Below are 14,648 nucleotides of genomic sequence, written 5' to 3'. Positions count from 1 at the left end.
GATTAGAAAATAATCTGCCCATTTTAAAGTGCATTAGTCAGACACTTCCTGTACAGTTAAAGTGTGTATTTGATCATTGCATTTTAAAGAAATGCTTAGAAACTAAATAGCAGAAGAGTTACAGTGACATAATGATTAAAGGGCTGAAAATTGAGTCTTATAAGAGAAGGTTAAAAGAACTGGCATTTAGCCTGGAGAAGAGCAAAATGATTACTATTCTCAATTATAAGTTTTTTTAAAAAAACAAAAATTTGGTGTGACACTGTGGTAGAATGAAAAAAGTTGTTACATTTTCAGAGAATTCTTGATCACCTATTCAGTGCACATGCATATTTTTTTAATGCTACTATGAATCAGGCCCTGGACCATTGTTCTTTTCTTTAAGAATTTCACAGACTTGATACAGGATCAGAATGGTTATATTCCTTAGGGTAAAAGCTAAATTGCTGTTACAACTCAATTATCAATATTCAAATACTATAGAATTTGATTTTATTTTCATGTAATAATCCAGCTAGTCACAGCTGGGGAGTAGACCTTCTCTGGAAGGCATTAGTGACCCGTTCCTTTCACCGTGGTTCTCCACTCTCAGAGGTAGTGTGCTTGGTCTGTGGTTGAACTAGTCACTGCCCACCTGTGGAAGATAGGAAGACATCAAAGGATAGTATCAATTTCATTTTAAGTAAGTAAGTAAGTAAGGGGGAAGCTGCCAAACAATCTCCATTGTTGTGAATTTAGTCATATCACTATACTTAGGTACAAGGAAGGCTGGGAAATATTGTCTCTAGCTGGCAGTCATATGTTCAACTACCATCATTTTATTATGGAAGAAAGAAAGGTGTTGGAAAACAACTAGCAGTTTTCCATAGATATGAAATATTTGCATAAATATTAGCATATCAGTATTTTCATTCTTAAAAATTATCTGGAGAGCAGCCAACAATGCTGTTGGATAATTAAGTTATACTTTTTCTAAAATCAAAAGAGTGAATCTCATCAACTCTCTGGGTCTCGTATGAACGATGGTATAGAGGAGTGTTTTTGACTATTTCTGACAACTCGTTTTAAAAGTCTTTTTGTCCTCTGAGAATTTCTGTCTGTAGGAATGTATAGAATACTTAAGATTTCTGAAATTCTGTAAGTGAAAGGGAAGATCAGAGAGTAAAATTGGTTTTGAATCTCTATCTTCATCTGTTTGCTATGAAGCTTTTAGTCCTAGGGAAACCTCTTCACTTATCTGCTGAAAGGTTCAAGTTGTGGTTCTATTTGTCATTTCTCACAGACAAAGCACTTTGAGTCACCATATACTCTTATCATCTAATAAAGCTCAAGGATAAAACTATTGAAATTTCCCTATGATGGATCTTCTTCATCAACATATTTTTTGTCTTTAGTTTAAATGGATATTTTCCACAACATCTTATGTGCTTCTGTTATCATATGCAGTGCATTGGCAAGGTCTTAAAAAATTTAATAATATTGTCAAGCTCAAAATGAATTTAGTTCAATTCTTACAGCTCAAAACCATAAGCATTATAACAAGCTTTATAATATATGGTAAGACTATTAAAATAGTCCAAGAAAACCAGACACTCAAAAGTTCTTCTAATGAAATTGTTTCCTACAATTTATTCATCAGTAGATATAATTTCAAATAGAGTAAATCACATCCTGCATCATCCTGTAAGTATTGCTTACTTTTTACAGATTAATATACATGTTCTTTAAGTGGCTCCATCTTAGGGTTTTTTTTGTTTTTTTTTTGGAGACAGAGTCTTGTTCTGTCACCTGGGATAAAGTGCCATGGCATCGGCTTAGCTCACAGTAACCTCAAACTCCTGAGCTCAAGCGATCCTCCTGCCTCAGCCTCCTGAGTAGCTGGGATTACAGGCATGTGCCACCATGCCCAGCTAATTTTTTCTATGTTTTAGTTGCCTGGGTAACTTTTTCTATTTTTAGTAGAGACAGGGTCTTGCTCTTGCTCAGGCTGGTCTCAAACTCCTGAGTTCAAGCAATTCTCCCACTTCAGCCTCCCAGGGTCCTAGGATTATAGGTATGACCAACTGTGCCTGGCCATGGCTCCGTTTTATAACAATAATTGTGAATAAGAATTCTTTGGAAAAAAATCACAAGTATTTGTTATTGGATTGAATAAATGAAAAAAATACTTATGATTTGGTCTATTAGATTGAATAAATTTCATTTTATCTATCTCAAAACAGATTTTATTAAGCAATTATATAATAGTCTTTTGCATAAAATGGTCAATTAATTTGACTAATTTTTTAAAGAAAGTTTCAGTAATGTAAAACAAATTAGTTTGACTGCTTTTTGTACTGATTGATGAATTGATTAGTCATTTGAATCAGTGTGTTCATATTGAATGTGTATAAAGTCTTTGTATCTTAAAGTGCCAGTTCTATTGACTTCCATCTAATAAAATAATGATTTATATAGAGTTAGGTATTAAGACTCAAATTACATAGTACAAAATAATTTATGCAGTCAGATTTCTGTGGCTAAAATATGGCCTCCAGAAACTTTACATATTCAGAAATTATAGCTTTAACACTTGCAAGACTATTTTAAAATAATCACAAGAAAGAAAATTTAATATTTTGGATAGAGCTGAAACCACAGAAAAATTACGCCTACCTTTTTATGCTCAATTGGAGTGATTCTTTTCAAATTTACTTGGTTATTTTTAATATAGCTATAACAAATTTCCAAATAATTTACTCAAATCTGTCACTACAGTATCCACAATATCTGATTGCTGTTCAATTTTTCACTATCTTTTTGATTTTCTGACAATTGCCTAGATTAATTCCAATATGATTTTAATGAGATTCAGCATTTTAATGCTGGGTTTCACTGCTGATTTTATAAGTGTACCCTTGTATTTTTGATACTGTAGCAAATGGAAATACGGAAAAGCTAGTACATCTAAACTACAATAGGAGGCTAGGCGCAGTGGCTCATGCCTGTAATCCTAGCACTCTGGGAGGCCGAGGAGGGCAGATAACTCAAGGTCAGGAATTCGAAACCAGCCTGAGCAAGAGTGAGACTCCATCTCTACTATACAGAGAAAGAAACTAATTGGCCAACTAATACCTATAGAAAAAATTAGCCTGGCATGGTGGCGCATGCCTGTAGTCCCAGCTACTTGGGAGGCTGAGGCAAGAAGATCGCTTGAGCCCAGGAGTTTGAGGTTGCTGTGAGCTAGGTTGACGCCACGGCACTCACTCTAGCCTGGGCAACAAAACGAGACTCTGTCCCAAATAAATAAATAAATAAAAACAACAGGACATTTAAGAAGGTTTATCATAAAAACCTCATGTTTAAGCTTTTAAAAATCAGCAAATATAAGAGATAAACTTAGTAAGTGATTAAAAATAATTATAATCGTTGCTAATCAGAAAGGAAGTATTTACTGGTAGGCTAGAAAGTTTTATCCCTTTCAGTATTGTGTCCACCTATAGGGAATTTATATAGGCATATTCACAAAATTTATGGTGATACGAGATGTGAATTCAAAAATTCAATGTATTTTTATATCAAGTCTCTACAGGCTTTTGGAATGGATCCAACAAATCAAGTCTAAGACTTCAAACCTTTCCCCATCACCCCTCTTTCCCTCAACAACAACAAAAAAGAGGATAGTACGATATTGAGATATAGTTCAGAACCAACAATTGACAAAAAAGACTTTGAAATGTAATTGAAAATTTTCCAATTTAATAGAGATACAATATCTCAGACCACAATGGGTGATGATCATTCTCTACTTTCATTGGTCAGTTTGTGACTGGAGTTTTGATTTCAAGTATTTAAGCTTATAGTAAATTACATGGTAAAGTGGCTTATAAAAGGATGGGTTCAAGGCACCAAGCACATTTATGTTCCTGGAAAAAAGATCTAGGTAGAAAGCAGAAAATAATGTTTTTCTCATTCTCATAGGAATGAGAGACTAAACTTACTCTATACAGCAAATGTATAAACACAGACTTAAAGACAAAAAATTAAGGCTTGATTTAAAAGAGGATTTTATAACATAGCTGTCCCATCCAAAGATAGAAAAAGTCACTTAAGAAAATAATCAACATCTCATCTAGACCATCATTGAACAAATATGTTATTTCAAGAGTGTACCTATTAAATAGATGATAACGCAAAGTGATGCATGATAATCCTTTTCAAGACTCTAATAACTGTCCTGCATATTTTACAAGATTTTTCTGGGAATTAACATATAATGCACACAGAACTACTTTGAAAATCTAATATTTGGGGGAAAAGTTTATTTTCTGTAATTTTAATAATAATTTAAATTCCAGATTGATATAGAAACAATGTAAAATAAACTTAAATTTTAGGAAAAATAGCTAAAATTAGAATTTAATATTTATCAACCCTATGAGATAATTTCCTTATTTTTGAAGTAGCAGAAGTAATCATGAAGTATTGATAGACTCCTCTTTACCTCAAAAAACTTCTATGTTCTTTTGATAATAGATAATAAAATGAAAATAATACATAAAATGAAAACCATTTACATTACATATAAGCAGTTAATGTCTACATTATGTAAAGAGCTTGCACAGCTATACATGATATGATCTGAAATCCTTAGAGATAAAGATGTAAAGAATAAAACACCATTTGACCCAGCATTAGCATTGTTGGGCATCTACCTAAAAGAACATATGTCTCTCTATTATAAAGATATCTGCACCTGAATGTTTATGGCAGCAGAATTCACTATTGCATGGGCATGGAAACTACCCAAGTGCCTGTCAGTTCATGAGTAGATAACTAAAATGTGGTATATGCTCACAATGGAATATTACTCAATCCTAAGAAAGGATAGTGAGCTAGCAACGTTTATGCTATCCAGGATTAAGCTTAAGCCCGCATTACAAAGCGAGATGACACGAGATCTGGAAAATGGGCTACACACCTACTCGCCATCAAATTGGTACTGACTGACTAAAACTATGGTGCTCAAAAAACGGTAGTGTTCAACAGGGATTTGCAGGAGGGAGAGCCACATCTTAAGGAAGTGGTGAGCATTGTGGGGGGGAAGGGATTACCTCTATCTCTTTTTAGGGAGAGGTAAAGATATACATTGTAACCAAAATGTCTGAAAAAAAATCTGTAATCGGGAGGTAGGCGGGGGAAGGGGGGAGGAGGGAAGGGTATGCACTTACACTGTGGGTGTGGTGTGCACCACCTGGAGGCTGGACACGTTAGAAGCTCTGGCATAGTGTGGTGGGGGAGGGGGGGCAGGGGCAAGATATGTAACCCTAACAATATCTGTACCCCCATAATATGAAGTAATAAAAAAATAAAAACTAAAAAAAGAATAAAACAATGTGCACAGAAGGTAATATAAATATTAAAAATAATTCCATGAAAATTATTGTTTTCTAGTAGCTAAAAACCAATTAAATCAACCCTGTGAATAACTTTACACTTATTAAATTAACAATATTATACATTTGATTGTACCCAGGTACAAGTGATCTTATTGGGAAAGTTGTACACAGATGCTCTTTTTTTCTATTTTTATTGATACATAATAGATTTACATATTTGGGGGTACATGTGATAATTTCATACATACCATGTAATCATAATCAGGGTAATTGTGATATCCATCACCTCAAACATGATCTCTTCTATATGCCAGGAACATTAGAATTGTTCTCTTCTAGCTATTTTGAAATGTACGATAGATTAATGTTAACTGTAGTCACCCCACTGGTCTGTCAAACACCATGTCCTGTTTCTTCTATTTAAGTATATATTTTTTACCCATTAACCAATTTCTCTTCATTCCTCCATCCCCCAAACCCTTCCTGGCTCTGGTAACCACTGTTGTACTCTCTATCTTCATGAGATACACTTTTTTAACTAGTACATATGAGTAGGAACATGTGATATTTGTCTTCATATGTTTGGCTTATTTCATCTAACATAATGATGCCCAATTCCATTAATGTTGCCGTACATGACGGGGTTAAATTCTCTTTTATGGCTTCAGATATTACATTATATATAGATATCACATTTTCTTTATCCATTTATCATTAATGATCAGTTAGATTGATTCCATATTTTAGCAATTGTGAATAGTACTGCAATGAAATGGGCGTGCAAATATCTCTTCAATACATTGATTTCCTTTCTTTTGAATATATAGCCAATGGTGGAATTGCTAGATAATATGATAGTTCTATTTTTAGGTTTTTGAGGAAACTCTATATTATTTTCCATAGTGGCTATCCTAATTTAATTTGCATTCCCCAAAGCAGTATACAAATGTTCGCTTTTTTCCACATGCTCACCATCATCCATTATTTCTTGTCTTTTTATTAATAGCCATTCTGACTGGGGTAAAATGATGTATTCTCATCGTTTTGATTTGCATTTCTCTGATAATTAGTAAGGCAGAGCATTTTTTCATATACCTATTGGCCATTTGTATGAGAAATGTTTATTCAAAATCTTTTGCCTATTTTTTAATCAGATTATTTGTTTTTTAGCTATTGAGCAGTTTGAGCTACTTATATATTCTGTTTATTAATCCCTTGCCAGATGGATAGTTGGTAAATATATTCTCCCATTATGTGAGCTGTCCCTTGATTTTGTTGTTACTTTTGCTGTGCAAAAGCTTTTTGGCTTGATTATAATCCCATTTGTCTATTTTTGCATTGGTTGCCTATGCTCTTGAGGCCTTCTGCACAAAAATCTTTTCCCAGAACAATGTCCCGAAGCATTTCCCTACAATGTTTTCTTCTAGTAGATTCATAGGTTCAGAACTTAAGTTTAGATCATTAATATATTTTGATTTGAATTTTGTATATGGTAGGGGATAGAGGTCTAGTTTCATTCTTCTGCAGCTAGTTATCCAGTTTTCCCAGCACTGTTTATCGAAGACAATGCCCTTTGCCTACTATATGCTATTGGTGTCTTTGTAGAAGAAGACTTGGCTATAAATGCATGGATTTAAATCTGAGTTCTTTGTTTTATTTGTCTATGAGTATATTTTTAAGCCAGCACTATGCAAATTTGGTTACTATAGCTTTGTAGTATGTTTTGAAGTCACGTAGTGTGTGATGCCTGCAGCCTTTTTCTCTTTGGCCGGGATTCCCCTGGCTATTAATTATCTTCTGTGGTGCCACATAAATTTTAGGACTGTTTTTTCTATTTCTGTGAAGAATTTCATTGATATTTTGATAGGGATTACATAGAATCTGTAGATTGCTTTGGGTAATATAGTCATTTTAACAATATTAATTTTAATATTCCAATTCATGAGCATAGACTATCTTTCCATTTTTTTTGTGTTTTCTGTTTAATTTCTTTCATCAGTGTTTTGTAGTTTTCCTTATGTAGATCTTTCACATCTTTCATAAAACTGAATCCTAGATATTTTATGTTCTTTGTAGCTCTTGTAAATAGGATTGCTTTCTTGATTTCTTTTTCAGACTTCTGTTGGCATATATAGGTGCTACTGTTTTTTATGTTTTCTATTTTACAACATTACTGAATTTATCAGTTCTAACAATTTTTTTGGTGGAGTCTTTAGGTTTTTCTGAATAAAAGACCATAGTGTCACTAGAAGCTAATTTGACTCATTCCAACTCATATGCCCTTTATGCTTTCTTTCTCTGGGGAAACATTCCTCTTACAGATGCACCTGCTAACCAGCCACTCTGACTTGGCATCTCCTTTGCTAAGTTACAGAATGCAGTTTCCAGGGCTGAGGATGGTATTCCTGCCTCCCCTTTCTGTCTCTGGACGTACTCAGAGATATCTCTCCCTTTAGGTACTCACGATGCTTTCCAGAGGTAAAAGGCAGTAACAGATCTCCTGCCAGGGAACTCAAGATGATGGGAAAGCTGGTTGTCCACTTTAATCTCACTTTTTCCAGTGTAGAAACCATGAGTGGAGAGAAATTTGTCATAGGCTTGCTGCCAGGGAGATTGGGGGGGGGGACTAGATATGAAAATCTAATTCTCTTAGCTTATTGCGTTTTGGGAATTTTTTCACTTCTCTATGGCCCCAGGGCATTGATCATTCTTCATATTTATATTCTGACACATTGCCAGTGATAACTTTGGCACTGTATATTTGTTTTTTGGGGGAAGTAAAGCTGGCTTGCTTCCATGCTGCCATTTTAGAACTAGAACAGCATAAATACTCTTTAGAAAGTATTGAAAATTGACATATAAATTCTTTGCTAAGCAATATAATATGATTATTGGTTTGGTGTGGGGAGACTATTCTCCACAGGTCTCTTTTATTTTTGTACATCTTGTAAACAGAAGCACTGATAAGCTTTGTTTTTGGATAATCTTTTAAATGATATTAGGAAAATAGGGATATTTCCTTTTTTACTGTTCAGTACAGTAAAAGTAATGTCTCTCTCCAGGTTCAAAGACAGTTATGCTTATTTTCCATTATAAAAAAATAGATTGTTTAAACTCAGGGTTCCTCTCCTGTAACATAGCTCACTGCATGTGGAGGAGTTGTCTACCTTTTTTCACGTCACTTGTGGGATTTAGCTACTGATACAAATTTCCTTGAGAAACTGATACAAGAAAAAATGATGATATTCTGGCTATTGCTGTATTTGTGAGTAAGAAACTGTCCTTTGTCTCTGACCCAGGAGTCTTGTGTGTTTTTCCAATATCCATGAAAGGATGGCAGACAATCTTGTTAGCTTGCAAATAGGGTAAAACCCAAGTGTTTGACATTTGACATTGAGACAATTCATTGTATATAGAAAGAGCAGGAACTTTAGAATCAGACCATTTTTATTCAGATTTGCTCTTTGCCTTTATACGATCCTAGATAAATCTTAAAAGCTTTCCAAGTCCCAATTTCCTCATCTCCAGAATAGAGGATAATAATGCCTAACTTTTAATGTTTATAAGACAATTAAGAGAAAATGAAAGTAATGTGCTGACATTGTGCCCGCCACATACCCAAATGCAATTAATGCTGATCTTTGTCTTTGCCTCTTTTTCCCTCAAAATCCATCTGTTAAGAACTCAATTTAAGAATATTCATCAGCAGAAGATAAACTTCATAAACTTGTAATTTATAAAAGCATTTATTATGTGTTAGTCTCTTTGTCACCTGTCATCATGCGCAGCCAGATCTGGAGCTGTACTGCCTGGAAAGTGAGACTGTAGCCTAGTCATCTAATCCATTAAGAGCTTTCTAAGCATTAATGAATCCAGTCCATAAAATGCTCCTATACGGTGTTAAGACTAATGGCAAAGGGGTCTGGAGAGAAACATGAAGGTTGGCAATCAGATCAGTCAGCATCTTAGTCCGTCTATGCTGGCAAGGCTAAAGAAAGGAAGCTTGTTTGCTTTTTTCTCAGCTCTGCCTAGGGGGTTTCTTATTTTCTCAGATCTCTGATGTTACTTCCCAATTTATTTGAGGCAAATTTCTCAGCAAAACTGTCCGAAGCAATTTTCTCTATCTTTTCTGTTTCACCATTTTCAAAAGGCCTGGATAACGTTCAAATGATTCTTCCATCTGTTTCTCCTCCTAATCCCATGACCTCAATCCTCTTCCTTGGAATTGTATCACCCTTGAAGACTAATTACTGCCTGGGACCCAACTCAAGTTTGCTTCCCTCCCTCTGATTTGGCGATCGTGCTGTGCCTGATTCTCTGTAGGACAGGGAGGTCATTCGAGTTCTGTCCTGATGTTTCCCAGGCAAACTTTTGAGTCTCTGACTGTCTTTCTTACTCTCAGAATTCTAGAATTCTATGTGGTCACAGACCAGTTTATATCATTTCCCTTCTAGAACAAGTCTGAGGTATTATAAAATCGGGAAAAAAGTGAAAACAGAAAAAAAAAATCCATCAACAGGAAAATAGTTAAATCATTTATGGCATATGGCCTTAATAATAGATGTCAGCTGTTGTTGTTTCAGTCTTTTGGTATTACAAAAAGGAATTGTAATGAATTACCATTTATGTATGTCATGTTTTACACATACAGGTAAATTGGAAAAATAAATTCTCATAAGTAGAGACTAATGCATCAACAGTGAATGCGTTTTCATTTTATAGTCATTTTCATTTTAATAGTCATTTAACGTGTTGCCTTTATAGGGTCTCACCATTTTACTCCCACTAGCAACACATTGGAGCAATTATTTCTTCATAAACTTACAGAGTTTGTTATAAATTTTAGATTTTTTACCATATTTATAGTGGGTAAATATGGTTTTTAGTTTGGTGTTCTTTTATTCTGAGAGAGATTATGCTTTCATGTATTTAAGGAACATTTGCTCTTTGTTTTAACATATAAACATCAAGTTCATATTTGTCCATTGAGTGTTTTTTACTTGTTAATTTCAAGTAGCTTCTCATACATTCTTTCTGTGATATATATATATATATGTAATTTGAGAGTTTTTTTTGTAATATTATGTTAAATCATACAAACGTTTTGTGTACCTATATGTATACTTTTATTTATATTTATGTATTAGAATTTATAAAACTTTTAATGACTTCTGGATTTGAGGTCATAATTTATAAGGCCTTCCCTACTTCAACACTGCATAGATATGTGCCTACATTTTCTTCTAGTATTCATATGACCTTTATTTATCTTTTAAACTTAGTTATTACCTGTTCTATTGTTCTATAACAATGTGATAGTTCCTCAATTTGGGATCTCAGTAGGAAAGTAAACTCATAATGTAGAATATAAACATAATAAAATACATTTGAGTTCATAAATTTATGATTTTAAATTTTTCTTAGTAGTCGAAAAATAAGGAAATACTCTAACATGTTATAAAAAATGAAAGAAATGATTTATTGTTGATAATTTCTGTATCATTTGTGGGAAAACAAGAATATATTTGGAATAGATTATATAGCTAGTTTCCCTGGTTTCTTCAAAATAGTCACTTTCTGTGAATGTCATGACAGTCTATTTTCAGACAAGAGAAGACTAGAAAATTTTAACCATTTCCAGGTATATTTCTACCTTGGCATAAAGGAGAATAATTGAGAACGTGAGGCTCTTCTCTCTCCTGGCTATGTTACTTTGGGGAAGTCATTTACCTCTCAGCCTAAGTTTCCTTGTAGGCAAATTATGAGAAATAATGCCTTCTTCATAAAGTGGAGAGGATGAAATGAGATAAAGTGCTAAGCACAGTGCCTAGCACATGGTGAAATTTAATTAATAACTATTTTTAGTTATTGAAATTGGATTTTATTTTAGGTGATTCCATGTTTTTTAAAAGATTAAAATATCATTAGGAATATATGCATTTATGTTAACCAAAAATAAAGGCAGCATTGAAGTACATGTTAATATGAATCTTCAAATGCATTGTGTCATTTCACTGATTGAAAATGGCAACTTTGGTCTATACCATGAGGCCCTGGAGATATCATCTCCAAAGTATTTAGAGAACAACCTTGTAAAAACTCACTGGCTGATGACAGTGCTTCAGTTAATCCAAGTTCACACCTTTCTAGAAGAATCTAGAGTAAAACTTACGAAATCAGGTAATATATTTTGAAAAAGGCCCTGGTATGGCAGTGTCATGCATTTTAAGTCTACATAAGCTTTTTTGTAGACAGCTTGAGATGGATGTTCAGTGTGTGGTGTCCCATTTTTAGACACTTTCCCAAGGTTTCATTATTTTGTCTCTTTATTCTTGCACTTCAGCAGCTAGAAATGGCTTTGCTGCTTCAAAATCCTGTGATATCTTTTTACTGTAAATTTAGATTTTTAAATGCCATTGTCATTTAGTGGATGCATTTGTAAGAAATGTGCAAATCAGCGAGTTCTTTTTGAAGTGTATTTTCAAATTATCTTTACTTAATGAATAGTTCTAAAACAAAAGGCACAGGTAATAATCATTATTCTACTTTTGTTCTTGCTACGTTGGCAAAACTATAGGAGACAATGGAAAGTAATCAATTGCTCTAATCTCTGAATAGTAATACATTTTTTGTTACTGTGGTTTTTAGAATTTGGCTTTTTTCAAGCTATTGTTGGAAAGCTTGAGCTATAGAATATAAATAGCATTAATGAAGTAAAAATGCATTCACAAGCACACAAATAGGTAACACCTTGTTTAGACAGTGACCGATTGTTTTCATTTGATAGAGCATTTACTTCAGTGGTTGATATTGAAATTTTGAATAGCGAGAAAAACATTACTACATGTTCTTACATAATTATAAGGAAGTGTGTCAATTGTTAGTAAAGACAGAATGCAGCATTCAGCTTTAATGTTCATTAGGTGGGTTAATTTGAAGATATAATTAACTGCTTTGAAGCTCAGTTTCTGCATGTATAATGTGGTATTAGTACCTACCTCAAAAGATGATTGTGAGTATAAAATAAGAACATGCATATAAAACTGTTAACACAGTGTCTAGTCTATAGCAAAGCCACAAGTCTAGTTATTAGTATAAAGACGGAAAAAGGAACGCATGCTTATTTTATTCGCCCAGATTCTTGCTTTATACCTGTGTATGTGAGCATTCATGTGAATTTATTTTACACATGAAGCTTACTGCCATAGTTTTATATTTAAAAACTAAATGGTTGATTTAAAATCATCAAAATTAAAACCATATATAAACTCATATTTACAACCAGAGTTTTGTTTTGATAGTCTATGAACCTATTTGTTTAATTTCAAAATTTACAAAGGGTAACTTAAGGTTAATATTTAGAGTATGAGTATACTCTTTGGAGATTTAAAAAAATCACATTTTTTGCAAATATATCTTGTATTTTGTATCTTTATCTAAAATAGTCCACCTAGTTTTCAACATTGAAAATATGTGGAATCAGGGCATGCTACAACTTGATGTTCCATGAGATTAATTTGGAGTTGTGCTATCCAATGAGATAGTCACTTACCACTTATGGCTATTTAAATTTAAATGTACATTAATTAAAATTTGATTATAGTACTAATTTAAAAATATTGTTCATTAAATAATATTAGCAATTTATTTCCTCAGTTATACTAGCTACATTTCAAATCCTTAGTAGAGTATGTGGCAAGTGGTTGTTATATGAGACAACACAGAACATTTCCATCATTGCAGAAAGTTCTATTGGCTAGCGTTATCTTATAGAATCTTAGAAGCTACTCCTTCACCGATGAGGTTATAATCTCTGACCTTGTGTGGCTTGAGATATTATTACAACCAGACTCTTCTTTTTTTTTTTTTTTTATTTCAGCATATTATGGGGGTACAGATTTTAAGGTTTCAATAAATGCCCAACCCCCCTCCTCCCACAAGTCTGAGTCTCCAGCATGACCATCCCTCAGATGGTACGCATATCACTCGTTATGTATGTATACACCCGCCCCCCCCAATACCCTATTACTGTAGTACCTATGTGTCCACTTAGGTGCTACTCAGTCAATACCAGTTTGCTGGAGAATATATCTCGTGCTTGTTTTTCCATTCTTGGGATACTTCACTTAGTAATATGGGTTCCAGCTCTAACCAGGAAAATATAAGATGTGCTATATCACCATTGTTTCTTAGAGCTGAATAGTACTCCATGGTATACATATACCACATTTTATTAATCCATTCTTGGATTGATGGGCAAGAAATCAAGACAGAAATAAAAAAATTCTATGAAGAAAATGACAATGGAGAGACAAGTTATCAACTCCTCTGGGACACAGCTAAAGCAGTTCTGAGAGGAAAGTTTATCTCCATAAATGCCTATAACCAAAAGTCAAAAAGATCACAAATAGACAATCTAATGAAACAACTCAAAGAGCTAGAAAAAGAAGAACAGACCAGCCCCAAACCCAGCAGAAGGAGTGAAATCAACAAGATCAAATCAGAACTAAATGAAATTGAAAACAGGAAAGCTATTCAGGAGATTAACAAAACAAAAAGTTGGTTCTTTGAAAAAATAAACAAAATTGACACGCCACTGGCTAAGCTAACGAAAAGCAGAAAGGAGAAATCTCTAATAAACTCCATCAGGAATAAAAAAGGAGATATCACAACTGATCCCAAAGAGATACAAGATATAATTTATGAGTACTACAAAGATATTTATTCACACAAACTGGAAAATGTGGAGGAAATGGACAAATTTCTAGAAACACACAGCCTCCCTAGGCTCAACCAGGAAGAAATCGATTCCCTGAACAGGCCAATCTCAACAGCTGAAATAGAAACAGCAATTAAAAATCTCCCTAAAAAGAAAAGTCCCGGTCCAGATGGCTTCACACCCAAATTTTACCACACTTACAAAGAAGAACTAATACCTATCTTGCAGAAACTATTCTACAACATCGAGAAGAATGGAAACCTCCCTGACACCTTTTATGAAGCGAATATTACTCTGATACCAAAACCAGGAAAGAATCCAACAAAAAAAGAAAACTACAGACCAATATCCCTAATGAATATAGATGCAAAAATTTTCAACAAAATCTTAGCTAACCGAATCCAGACGCTTATCAAAAAATAATCCATCAGACTCTTCTTAAATTTAAATTTAAGATTTTGAGTGAATTGCCAACCTTCTGCATTAACACTGAGCTCATTGGCATCTGGCATTGATGCTGTTACCTTGGTCCAGTAATCTTCAATCTTGAC

General features: G+C 33.8%; 1 long non-coding RNA gene across 1 annotated transcript; it reads right to left on the bottom strand.

Annotated features, from left to right (window-relative positions):
• Positions 1-500: 500 nt before the first annotated feature.
• LOC142873275 (uncharacterized) lies at positions 501-9,770 on the bottom strand. The gene is made up of 3 exons (XR_012921325.1): positions 9,151-9,770; positions 5,627-5,717; positions 501-634 (listed from the first exon to the last, which is right to left on the bottom strand). It is a non-coding gene; the product is annotated as an uncharacterized LOC142873275 (long non-coding RNA).
• Between the last annotated feature and the right edge of the window lie 4,878 nt (positions 9,771-14,648).

Source organism: Microcebus murinus, chromosome 10, assembly GCF_040939455.1.
Source record: "Microcebus murinus isolate Inina chromosome 10, M.murinus_Inina_mat1.0, whole genome shotgun sequence".
Lineage (NCBI taxonomy): Eukaryota > Metazoa > Chordata > Mammalia > Primates > Cheirogaleidae > Microcebus > Microcebus murinus.
This window is presented reverse-complemented; position numbering and strand designations above follow the sequence as displayed.